Source organism: Mus musculus, chromosome 16, assembly GCF_000001635.26.
Source record: "Mus musculus strain C57BL/6J chromosome 16, GRCm38.p6 C57BL/6J".
NCBI lineage: Eukaryota > Metazoa > Chordata > Mammalia > Rodentia > Muridae > Mus > Mus musculus.
The window spans coordinates 25,075,755-25,089,140 of NC_000082.6; the positions used below are offsets into that span (position 1 = coordinate 25,075,755).

Here is a 13,386-nt window from a genome sequence, read left to right on the forward strand (position 1 = left end):
AACAACTTAGAGGAATGTGAGGGGTGGTATTATGGTAGTGTAAAAAGGCTGGCTGTAAGCAGTTCAGGGGAAAATATTTGTGTACTCATGGTGTACAGATAAACATCTGGCCTAGGCTCCTGGGAAATGACCAGCAGGCTTAGAGATTTCTATTTTCTGACAAGCAGATGTACTTATCCTTGTTGTCTGATGCACTGTCTATACCCTTCATTAACCTGTAAGCTCTGTGAGAACAAGGACCATGATTTTTGGGGCAATGTGACACAGTATTGAAATATGGAGGAGTTAGAGATGGGCAGGGTTCCCAATAAGCCACTGTGTGAGGTTTGGAAAATTATTGAGTATCATGAAGTCATATCTTCGGGGCTGGTGAGATGGCTCAGTGGGTAAGAGCACCCGACTGCTCTTCCGAAGGTCCAGAGTTCAAATCCCAGCAACCACATGGTGGCTCACAACCATCCGTAACAAGATCTGACTCCCTCTTCTGGTGTGTCTGAAGACAGCTACAGTGTACTTACATATATACATAAATATATATATATATATATACATATATATACATAAATAAAAAGTCTTTAAAAAAAAATGAAGTCATATCTTCTTATTTGTGGCATGAGGTAACAAATATGACCTCTTGTAGTGGTGCTAAAAGATTGGAAATGTAGAGTATATCAAATATGGTATATGGAAAATTGCCCAAGGAATATTGGGTATTTATCACCATCACCTTCCTGTCTCTGGCATCTGGAGCATTGAATACATCATTCTTACTCAGTGTGATAGTGAAGGGACATAAAAGACACTTTCTTCCCAGAAGATGCTTATGCTGAGGCAATGACTCCCAACAGTTAAAGAAATGAAGAGCATGAATTGTAAGGTTTGGAATTGCAATTTTGGGGTCTCTTTCTATGGTGTGTCTTTTTCAATAAGAAGAAAATGTCTGTCTTTTCTGACTCTTTCTGGGCACTCAAGATGTCGAAATGAGCTTGTGGTGGGTCCTCAGAAGCAAAACTCTGGATTTCCCTGGGTCTTCTGGTAGGAGTTGTGACTTCCTGCTGCTGGGGCAGGTGACATGGTGATGGCATGGCAAACCAGAACTAAGAGAAAAGGTCCACCGAGCAGTGATAATTCCACAACAAAAGTCATATTGAAGAAAAGGTTGGTTGTTTATTTTGAAGGAAACACAGGGGTCATAGTCAACACTACAGGCAAGAAGAAAAGTTCTGCTTTCACAGATCTGATATAGCTGTCTCCTGAGAGGCTCTGCCAGTGCCTGGCAAACACAGAAGTGGATGCTCACAGTAAGCCATTGGATGGAGCACAGGGTCCCCTGTGAAGGAGCTAGAGAAAGAACACAAGGAGCTGAAGGTGTTTGCAGCCATATAGGAGGACCAACAATATGAACTAACCAGTAACACCAGAGCTCCCTGGGACTAAAACACCAATTTAAAAAAAAAAAAAAACATGATGGAACTTGTGTCTCTAGCTGTATATATAGCATAGGATGGCCTAGTCGGTCATCAATGGGAGGAGAGGCCCTTTGTCTTGGGAAGGTTCTATGCCCCACTACAGGGGAATGCCAGGCCCAGGAAGTGGGAGTGGGTGGGTTGGGGAGCAGGGAGAAGGGGGAGGGGGATAGGGGATTTTCGGAGAGGAAACTAGGAAAGGGGATAACATTTGAAATGTAAATAAAGATAATATCTAATAAAAAAATAAACAAAGAAAGGTTCTGCTATCACAGGTCCAGTTGCAAATGTGTGTGCAGACTTGTGGCTCAGGATTGTATTCAATATAGACAGCACTGCATAATTCTCCAGTGTATTTGTAAAAAATACTTAATAAAAAGCCTTTGCCCAAAAGAGGGAGAAAAAGGAAAAAGGAGAAGGAGGAGGAGGAGGAGGTACAGAAAAGTGCTGGGACAGGAACTTGGGTCTTCTGCTTACTGTTCTTCTGCCTCTGAGAACAGGTTCAAGGCTAACCCAACCAGAATTTTGATGGTGATGATAGAACACAAGCTGTGAGATGGCCTGGTTGCCTTGACTGCAAGCAATAAAACTAGGAGGCAGTCTCCAATAAACAATGTTTCTTATAGTAGACTATGAAAAGCTTACCGCCTGTGAAGTGAAATCTCTGTGAAGCTAGCAAGCAGCTCAGCCTTACTGTGTTTTGAGATCCTAATATTCCTAGCATGAGAAATGTGCCTTCATTGTGCTGGGCTTGCTTCACGAGAGTGAAATTGATCTGACCAGTCCCTGCTCTGACGATGGGAACAAGAAACCATGCCAGTCTCAACTCACGTCATTTAGGAACACTAGACACTGAAATATAATTCAATCAGTGCTCAGCTGCATAGAGCCTCTCTGGTCTCTGAAAAGGAAAGCACTTCTCACAATAATTCCACCTGCCCTCCTTGGTCAGTCCCTCTGATGACTTCCGCCGAGTAGATTGTAGATCACAAAACAGCCTGGCTGTACCCTGGCTCTGGCTCTTGAGCTACAGCTTAGCTTGGCTTAGCTTGCTTGGCCTTTTGTTCTTTTGCACCTTCCTCGTCTTCTTTATAACTGTGGTCACACGTCTAAGTCAAAACTGATGTCATATATTAAGCATTGAGATACCACAGAAAGTAAATCCACTGCCTTGGGAAACAAAAAACAAAAAAGCAACCTGAAGGCCTCTATATTTTCCTATTCCTTTCTTCTTATCTGCTCTGGTTTATCAAGGAACTCACAGACATTGGAGGCAGGCAGAAAAAAGTTTTCTAAGACTAAATGAACAGAGTGTTTAAGAAGAGGAAGAGAACACAGTGGGCAAAGGCAGGGGCCTCAGAGGCATCTGAGGAGACAAGTGGTCTCTCCTTAACTGGTTGAACAAGAAGAGGTTCGGAAACATGAGGATAGCCTATAGAAAGGAACCAAAAGAAAGAAAATCTAAACTTTATTTTCTAGACCTCAGAAATGAAGATAACACATAGCTTATGAGGCTGCTGTGAGTGTCAGCAATGGTGAATGTCAGCATTCCGGCACACAGCATATAATTAATTAATAACCAGTAGTTATGGCAAGCCCATTTCTGTACCCATTCTGTTTCCTTTATTTGGATAAAAAAGGAGAAGAGATTATCCTTGGATTTTTCCAAAAGGTTTAACATAATTATTTATTATATTATGTGTAGGAGTGTTTTGCCCAAGTGTATGCCTGTGCATCATGTGCATGCTTGTTGCCTGAGGATGCCAGGAGAGGGCAATAGGTCCCTAGGAACTGGAGTTACAGATAACTGTGGGTGGCCACGTGGGTGCTAGGAATTGAACTTGGGTTCTCTGGAAGAGCAGTCAGTGCCCTTAACCACTGAGCTATTTCTCCAGGCTCTGTCATTGAATTTTTTTTTTAAAGCCTTTCCAGAAATGAGATGCAAAAATGCTTTACAGTCTCCTAAGGGAACTTCAAAATGCAACCTCTCCTCATATGCTTTCCTAATGCTGGCCAAGCCTCAGCAGGCCTTGACTCACAAATCATCTATTGCGGGCAGCTATCAGTTTCACGGACACACACTACCCTTGTATGAACTGCCTGTCTGGGCTAAGTTTAGACATGGGCTTAGCTTGTCTTTTGTACTGGATTGATAACTCCTCAAATAAAATGGTATCATTAGACTCAGAGTAAGAATCTGAGATTTCAGGATTGGCTCAGGTACCCGTTGACCATCTGACATTAGTTGACCAGCCATCACTAAAGCATGTATGAAATACTGAGCATGATGATGAGACTTCTTGGAACTTTTATGTTTTTTTTTTTAAACAGTCATTGTCTATGGATGCACTTTGCAAACTGTAAAACACTAAAGTAGAGATTTTACATTACATTTGATTTTGATAATTTGTTCATCAGGATTCTGTTGATTTCAGTTACGGTAAGTCCTGTGCCAGCTTGGCTACATGAAAAGCCTTCTGGGCAACATGTATCAAATAAGAGGTCAGAAGTATGCTTCTTTGTTAGCAGGTTTTCTTCTGCATTAACTGCTTTATTAAACTTGCCCCCTTTCCCAGGGTCTTGCAGCAGTCTCAGGCTTAGGGTATCAGTTTGGTAAACATCATAAAAAAATGTGTGTGTTTGCCAAAGTAACTTTGATAAATGTCTTATAATTAACTCTCCGTGGACTGAACTCCATCTGTTGGCTATGTGGCTATGAGGCTATTTGTATGTGCTAATAAGCCAGCCTGGATCCACACCATTGTTGAAGGCCAAAAGATCAAAGTCATTCCCTCTTAAACTACATCGATTGAGAATGGATGGAATGGTTTCCTAAAGGAAAAGTGAGATACTATTTCCAGAATGTGCTGGCAAGATACAAACTGTTTCCCCTACCTTGGCACCCCTGTCAACCAAAAGTTCAAGAGCTTAAAACAGAATTAAGAATGTAGCTCTGTGGTAGAATGCTTGCCAAGAATGGATGAGTCCCTGGGTTCAGTTTCCCATTATTACCAAAACAGTAAGTTTAGGGTCTGGGGAGATAGCTCTTAGTGAGTTGCCTTCTGATCAGGAGTGGAGTCATGAGTTAAATGCTCAGAAAATATGTCTAAAGCTGGCCATGGTCATGGGTATCTATAACCCAGCCATGTGAGGTAGGTGGAGATAGATAGATAGATAGATCCATGAAGGTCATTGGCCAACTAACTTAGCCGAACTATGAACTTCAGGGCCAGTGTCTCAGAAAGTAAATGTGCAATATGATGGGGGACGACATCCAATATTGATCTCAGACCTCCTTGTGTGTGTGCCCATATGTGCACAGGAATCATCTCATACTTGTGCATATACTTCTCACATATATGACCCCATGTACACATATACGAAGCTTGAAAATTTAGATACGCTATGTGTCTATTCGGCAGGGGGGACATAGTGGGACAGGGCTGCTATGTATTGGGACGATCTGTGTCCTGTGTGGCATGCCAATGACTCAACCAGAGATCTAAAAGAAGAAAAAGTGTGGTAATTTCCAAAGCAGGGATATTCATTGGGCATCTATCGGGAGTCCAACTAATGTTCAATTGCTTTGATGTTGTTGATTTCAAACTGGCTGCAAAATTTCTTATCCTGGCATTGATGAGCCAGATGAACAGAGAACTTTCTGAGACCATATTTTTAAACAAAGTCTTTTTAAAAATAAAACATGCATTCATTTGAATACCTGTTTAGCAGCGGGAGGGCCTGTCAAGGGTTCATCCAGGGACACGCAATGGAGCCAGGCAGCCGGGAGCCGGAAGGGGCAGAGCCCGCAGCCACAGGAGAACATTGTCTGCTGCCAGCTGGGCTGCTCTCTTCTCCCACAGGCCTCAGGCACCAGGTTCCCTGAATTTTAGTATCTTTTCCAGGGGGGCATCTTTGGGGGTGGCGAGTTCTCATCTGAGTCCCCTGCTGGAGCCTGAGTCTTAGCTCTGCTTTTTGTGGCAGAATCCAGGGAGAAGTTTGAGGGAAGTCTCAGAAATGGATCCTGCCTGCACTGGCTGTGAGAAGATGGTTGGGGCTGAGGAACAATGTGCATTCAAGTTCCCTAGTGCCTGTCCCCACCTTCTTAACAGGCTTCTAATTAACTTTTTCTCCTTTTTCTCCTTCCTCCACTTGCCTCCTTCCAGAACAAATGTTCCTGAGGACAGCATTTTTAACCTTACTATTAACAAAGTCTTGGTTGAGGCATAGACACAGAAAGTCAAGTAAAGTGCAATTTTTGTCTTTAAGATTTCACTGTGTCAAACCAAGAGAGACAGTGCTGGTGTCCCCCCATCATGGGCTCATCTGCTGAAGTGTTTCGAGCAAGGGACCTTCTTGGTGTTCCTAGGGACCTTCTTGGTGTTCCTAGGGACCTTCTTGGTGTTCCTAGATTTTCTGGAGAGTTTTTATTTGATTTAGATCTTCAGGATCATGAACTGGAAAAAACAAAAAACCAAAACCAAAACCAAACTAAACCAAACCAAAACAAAGCAAAACAAACAAACAAACAAACAAAAAAAAAACACAGGTGAATCTGTCAGACAGGAAAGGATGTGAGCAAATCCACACAGTGGGCTCAGACCTGTGTCCCATGTGCTAATCGATTGGTGTCCCGCACTCAGAGTTGGGTTGCTTGGCTACCACCAGATACATAAAGTTCCCAAACAGCATGTTAGAAGTGGGTAGATAGGCGGCCGTATACAGGCCTGCTAAGGATGAACGAAACCCAAAGCTTTTTAAGGAAAGAGGAGGCAGAGAGCAAATCAAAGCAGTAACTCTTCTACAAATTCCCAATGGCCATGAAATCACAGCAACTCCTTTAACACTGAGTGAGCCCAGTGGCCCTTTAAATTTTGATTCCTTTAGAATGCTGTGCAGCATAGAGACAGTCTAGTCTCTCTAAAAGGCTAAATTAGATTCTTTGTACTTTGTTCTGGAATATTGACAGATGCATAATCGGTTTTAGAAAGAGTTTCATCCCTACTGAATTAAGATAATGCTTATGTTAAAGTCGCAGAACTTCAGTGTTTGGACTACTGTGTTTCAGAGAAGGCGCACTTTCATTTGACTTTCAGTGGCTCCTGCAGATCCGTGTACTTTCCCATCTCCTGTTGCCTGTATTCCGTTCATGGTCCTTCCTCCCTCCTCCTCTCCGGACTGAGTCTGGCTCACTGAGCTCCAATGTGTCTCTTCTCTGGAACTCTGCATCTGGAGGTGAAGGGCATTGGGAACTCTGAGGCAGAGACTGGGAACTAGGGTATTGGTCTTGGCTTCCCATAAAAAACTGGAAGCTTTGAAAACGTCAGCTTGCAATCTCTCAGAAGTCTTTATTTTCTCATTGGGAAAATGACCCTTACTTATGCAGATGTTATGAAAACCAAAGACATGCGTTGATGTTAACACGCTTTGTACATTAAGCAGTAACTGTTTTCTTAACCCATGCGTGGCGTAACTGCTGTCCCATCCTTGCTTTCCTATGCACCTATCCACTCAGTGGTTTCTCTTTCTCTTTTCTTTTTCTCCCCCAGCTCTCTCTCCCTTCCTCCCTATCCATTTTTCTTCTGCTGGAAAATAAGCTATTCTGAAGGACTCAGAAGACCATATGCATAGTACAATTCTAGAGAAGGGTCACTGCTAATAGATAAAATGCTCTAAATAGGGTATCCTTTAACCTTTGTTAATACAGGGGCCCCTGATGAAGCATATGTAATTCTGCTATCTGCACATATTGGTTCTTTTCCATCTTTAATATTCAAGTTCTATCCTGCACATAAAATACTATTGACCACTAGCCTTGAATCGGTGCCTTTGCACTATTGTTGAGTCCCAGGCCCAGATGTCAGGCTCTTGTTTTGTCTTTTATTGAACAACATTAGTTACACACTTGGGAGAATATTTTTCAGCCAGAGATCTTCTGATGACGAGTGGTTTTGGGATATTCAGATTTCCAAGAAAATAAGCTAAGAACTGACAAACTTACAGTGTAGGCCTTAAGAGTATTAGTTCCTGACTTTCTTTCCCTCTCTCTTCCTCCTCCCTTTCTCTCTCTTTCCCTCTATCCTCTGCCCCTTGATTTTTCAAGACAGAGTTTCTCAGATTTGCCCTGGCTGTACTGGAATTCTCTTTGTAGACCACACTACCCTCAAACTCACAGAGATATGCCTGGCTCAGCCTCCTTGAGTGCTGGGATTAAAGATGTTCCCCATATCTCCCGGCTCAAAATCTCTTAAAACGAGGCATCTAAGCTAGACTTGAAAGTAGTGGTGAGAAAGTGACAGGGACTAGGCATAGTATGTTTCTTCTTTACTCTCTACTTCACATTCCTATAATTGCTGAAATTGCACAGCATCTGCGAAATGTAGTACAATTGCTGTTTGTTTTGTAAGCTTCACCGTCTTCATCTACACAGTGGGAACAAATTAGGTCTGATTCTTTGAGTTTTTAAGGAGGAAAGTGAGGTATCTCATGGAAGTACTGAGGCACAGAGCCTGACCCTGTTAGGCTTACAAAATGATAGTCTAAATCTACGATGGCAAGGAGCCAACCCTCTTTACTTTGTTTGTTGTTAGATAGTTCTGGTATAGAACTTTCTGTCTTGTGAGGACAGAAATACAACTTCCACCTATGAGGGCCCTGAGCCAGGAAGAGGTGTGTTCCTGTTTTCTTGGCTTCTCATTCAGTCCCCTAGTGAGGAGAGACAGCAGAGGGCCACTGTGGTCAGGGAGTGGAGGAGCCAGACAAGGCTCTGTGGTTATGCACTTATTTATTTCCTTATTTATTACTTTTGCAGCTAACATTTTTACAATCATGTTATTTTGTGGTTTCTTTGCAAAATGCATTGTGAGCCAAGTTTGCTTCAAATGTGCTCTGAGTTGGAAGGTTGCATAGGGGAGCCAGTGAGAGTGGAGGGAAGGGCCGGAGAGCAATTTCAAAACATTATATAATTGGTATTTCTGTTAATGTGCCTTTCTTTGTACTTAGGATATGCAAGGCAGATGGAGAAATGACAATGGTGGGCAATATACAGGCTCTAACACATAGTGACATAAGTAGACCCTGCAACCTCAGAAATGGAGTGCAAAATGGCTAGCCTGGGGACAACCCAGGAGAAGGAATTCTTTTTGTGTGACAAGTCCCCAGTGCCTACACTACATCTTTTTAAAGACTTTGGAAGAGACTAGAGACTTATTGTTGAGAGAGAAGTGATGGGTAATGAATCAATTTGCAAATATTATTTGGGAGTTTATTGCAAACTAGGCTTAGAAATTTTTAATAAACACAAAAATCTAGTTTTTATAGGTTAGTGGAAAGGAGTCCCCAGAGAAGCTCTACAATAGTTGCTTTACTCCAAACTCTGGATTCTTTTGTCATCCCAACTCCCAGGCACTGGAAGATTCTCCTTGTTGTTGGCGAAGTCAATTTTAACAACATTCAAGTTTATTCTTGTATTATTCCATCTGGTGGCTCCCCAAACCATTTTCCTTTTTTTTTAATATTAAATTCTTCTTGTAAATGTTTATATAAAAAGGTTCTTGCAACGGCAGGATCCTGTATCGGTAGACGGGCGTAGAGCAAAGTCTTGATGTGTTTTATGCTGTTTATGAACAATTTGGTTAAGTGGATTCCCTCCCAGCTCATTAAAAACAATCCTTTCATTTTAATAACACCATCACAAACTAAATAGCATCAGACGAAAGCATAAGCTTGCAATATACGGCCTGAGTGGCAATATTTGAACCACTTTGCTCCTGAGCTGTTGATGTCTCATGCAAAAACTGGTGTTTCTAGCTAATGGCTGGCATACAGCTAGCATTTAAAGGCTCCTCTCTCCAGGCAGGACAATGATCTTCAGTATTTTCTGGGTCATCTGGACAAATAAGAGATTCGCTATCTAGACCAGGAGATCAAGATATGGTTCCCAGACAGAGAACCGCTCATTTTGTCATCCTCCTCAAAGCACAGTCTGTTTTTTTTTTTTTTTTTTTTTTCTTTTCTGCCCTCCATCTTGGGCATGTTCATCCTTGCCCAGAGCTTTGCATGATGCCTCTCAAAGGTGATATAATAAAATCTTTTTCTGTAACTTTGTATTCTTTCCCAAGCCCCATTTTGTACTTTCAGGTCTTCTAGATCCTTTAAACAAAATTTGTACCTCAATCTTAATTCAACAGGATGAAAGCGAACCAAGATCTCTTCTGGACTTGGGTCCAGTGTTGGATCCAAGAATGGAGTCTTCTATTATTACTCAAATCTACATCATTCTCCCAGACAAGTACACAATCTGTTCTCTGTGCTCCACCATTTCCTATACTCCCCCAATATAAGTCACTGTCAAGTGTTGCTGCTTTTAATGCCTCATGATGATTTCCTGTATACATCCCAGCTATCATTACCGCTTCTTTAGATGCTGTACATTCATTGACCTAGGTGCTCATGTACTCAGCTCCTACATTGACTAGGTAGCTAAAGAATTTGCACCTTTTTTTTTCATGAGAAAAGAAGCATGCCAAAGAGTTTACTGATAAACGACCACTTTGAGTGTCACCATAGTGAAGAAAATGAAAGTCTCAGTTCTCTTTCCTTTCGGACTCTCACAAGACCTTGCTGATGTTTTGGATGATGTTATCTTTCTTCTCAGATTCCATCAGTATCCTTCAATGATATGTACTAACAGCTATCATCTATTTTTAGATTGAGTCACAAAACAACACTTTGGCCAATGATGGTATGTGGATACTACCGAAGCTCTCTAAGTGTATGCTACCCAGTGACCTCGTTGCTGTTTTGGTTTGATGAGCATACACCTTGTTTTTCCTGCAGTGATAAAGTTATCTAATGGTGCTTCTAGGGGTGGATCCCTGGCATTGGTGACACTCAGTTGTATTCATTCTTCTTCTATATTCAGTGGGACAACTTTCCTTGGAATGATGCTATTTATTGTCTCCATATCCTGAGATAGCTCTCCTTTTCTGTAGTTCTCGTTTCTCACCTCACAATACCTAGCTGTACTTTATTTGGTTAGTGAGAAGGCATCCTGACTAATACAGATGTCAACACTGCTGGGGATATTTTTCAACACCACATAGAAGGGTTTCTTAACACATCTATTGGCTTGTTCTCTGACCTCTGTTTCCAACTATCAAGTAACTGTTTATTCTTCATACCTCTGGAAGAACATCACGAAAGTCAATATCGAGTCAACTGCCAATGAACTTTTGATTTCTGTGACTTTAGACTTGTTTCATCCAAAGTGAGGACGAGAAGAAATCTTCTTTGAAGTGGATCCTCTGCTTTCTTTAATACACAGTATTGAATATGATTGAGCTGTATGTTCCTCATTGCTCTTGAAGATGCAGTCCACAGACTACTATTCACCTGGGCTCCCTGGCTAGATATGATGGTTTCATAGAGACATTTATTATGTGATCTGGAATGACAGAGCAGAGTAATATAAAGTGTTCCATAACAAGGACCACTTCCCTAGTCCTTCATGCTCTTTGTCCAGGTTATAGATTGGAAAGAGCAACAAAACAAAACAAAACAAAAACCCTGAGCTTTGTACATGCTGCAGCTAGACAAGATAACGGGAACATCAGAAATCCAGGTTTCTCTTTATGTGTGTTTGTGTATGTGGTGCACATGCATACATCTGAGTGTGCAGGTACCTCCCCTCCCCAACACCAGGATCATGTGAAGGCCAGAGATCAATGTTGAGTGTCTTCCACAGCAGCTCTCAACTTTATCTTTTGAGACAGTCTCATCCTGAGCCTGGAGCTTACTGATTGGACTGAACTCATTGGTCCGTGGACTCTGAGGATTCACCCATTTGTAATTCCCCAGCACTGAGGTTACAGATGTGTGCTGCAGGGCCCCATTTTTATATGGGCATTGCAGATACTAACTTGAATCCTCACACTGACCTGGCAAGAACTTTACCACGTAAGTCATTTCCCAAGCACTAGAAATCAGATTCTGAACCTGTAGATTTCCACATTAGGAAGGAAACTGCTTAGGGGTATGATGTCTTATTCAGCTGTGGTCTAATTCCTTTAGATTTACCGCTCTCTCACCTTACTCTTAAAAGTTAAAACAAAAAGCCAAATACACAGAATTCCTAGGAACGCCTGCTGTGGAGATGCCATTTTTCATCAGAGAACAGACCAAAGTGTTGAGCAACACCTGGCTACAGCTGGACCGAAAAAGAATCAATTCTGAGAAAGACAGCATATTCCCCGATGGGAAAGACAGGCATCAATGGGATATATTCAATAAAAGGTTTTGAGGCACAGATTCTCATTCATGGAGGGAGGGGTGAAGGAAGCTGTTTTTCCTCTTAAGGCTTGGCTCCGTCTGGAAGGATGCTATTTAGTGTAATCCAGAACTGATTACTTTGTTGATCGTGTTTCAAAACCCTTGCCCTTTAAACACGTTCCCAGAGTAACTTGAGTACAATTGTGGGGAACTGAATTTTTAAAAAGAGTTCTTGTTATATTTTGAGATTTGAGGGAGAGGATGGTCGGAGCGGGTGAATGGAAACCCGCCTGAGGACGCAAATGTCAAAAGGGATGGGGGTGAGGTCAGCAAAGGAAAGAAAGTCCCCAGAATACTGTGTTGGAAACTTGTGTTGTGACTCATCCTGCAGGACAAATAAAACCTCACCCATCACTCTGTCTTCCTTGTCTGTAGCAGAAGAGCAAACAGTGGGGTCCTGGAAAAACATCAACAACGTCTTGTAGCATCTGTAGGTGGGGAAGGTTTCCAAGCCACAGAGAGGGCTGCGAACACAGTTAGTTACTGGGGCTCCAGTTTTTTTTCTCAGCCAAATAGGAAGAACCTCCAAACTGACCTTGGAAAAACATACTCACAGAAGGAAAAAATATTGTAATCTCCCTCTGTGTGTTTGTAGTAAGAGATTAAAAAGAAAAAAAAAAAGAAACAAATACATTGCTTTCCAGTTTTCCATGAAGAGAATGTTTTTGAATCACAGTGGTAGAGCCCTTAGTGTGGGGGCTGCAAAGGACTTAAGCTTAGCCACCTCTTAATGAATACAAGGTCACCTACACAGTACAGCTATATTCATATTAAAAAGCCTGAGGGGAAAGGCATTCTCACCACCGCTTTCAGCAGAGACTGCAATTAGCATTTTTATGAAGAACATAAACTCTGCGTATCAAAGATGCACTTTTATTGCTCTGAAACTGGCTTGAATAAGCATCCCGCAAACATTTGGCCCTTCTGCTTCTAGGAGGAGGCCAATTAAAACATGGTCTGTCTAACTGCCAGTCCCTACCCACCCTTCAGTGAGGCAGCAACAATACTGAGCTGGTGGCACTGGCGCCCTCCAAAGTGGCTTTTCAGCTATTGGGCACCTGGAAGGAAAATAATGATTTCTTGGCTCTCTTTGAAAAAACACAAATATAAAAAGAAAAATTAAAAAAAAAAACCAAAAAACTCAAGGTTTATTTTGCTTGCTCCTCCTCACTCCAGTTAAGAACCAAATGGTTCAGACAGATGACTTCACTAGCTGCCAATCACGTCAGCTGCTGTTTGAGTTCAGCCACACTGGGAGAAACAAGGCTCAAGGGGAAAGAGGCACTGGACTGTGGCTCAGTGGTACCTGAGAGCTTTCTTATGCCATGATGACCAGCCCAAAAGTGGCTTGTGCCAGCATGCACCACTCTGAGAGATAGAGTCTTCCTGTGGCCAACAAGTGTCACATACTGAGTTTTCTTCAAGTGCTGCCTAATAATATAGACCTGCTATCGTGGAGAGTTGAGAGGACACTGTCTTGGCACTCTCGGCACCAGAAGCAACAGTGAGGGTTTAATTCATTAGCTCTACCATAAGAGGAATGAGTGAATGTGGTCTCTATTGTACAATAAGTAACCATGAGACAAGACTC

The 13,386-nt window shown here is 42.1% G+C and overlaps 1 pseudogene; it reads left to right on the plus strand.

The window, feature by feature from the left end:
• The first annotated feature begins 972 nt into the window (after positions 1 to 972).
• On the plus strand, positions 973 to 1,809 carry Gm52256 (annotated as a pseudogene).
• Positions 1,810 to 13,386: the final 11,577 nt, after the last annotated feature.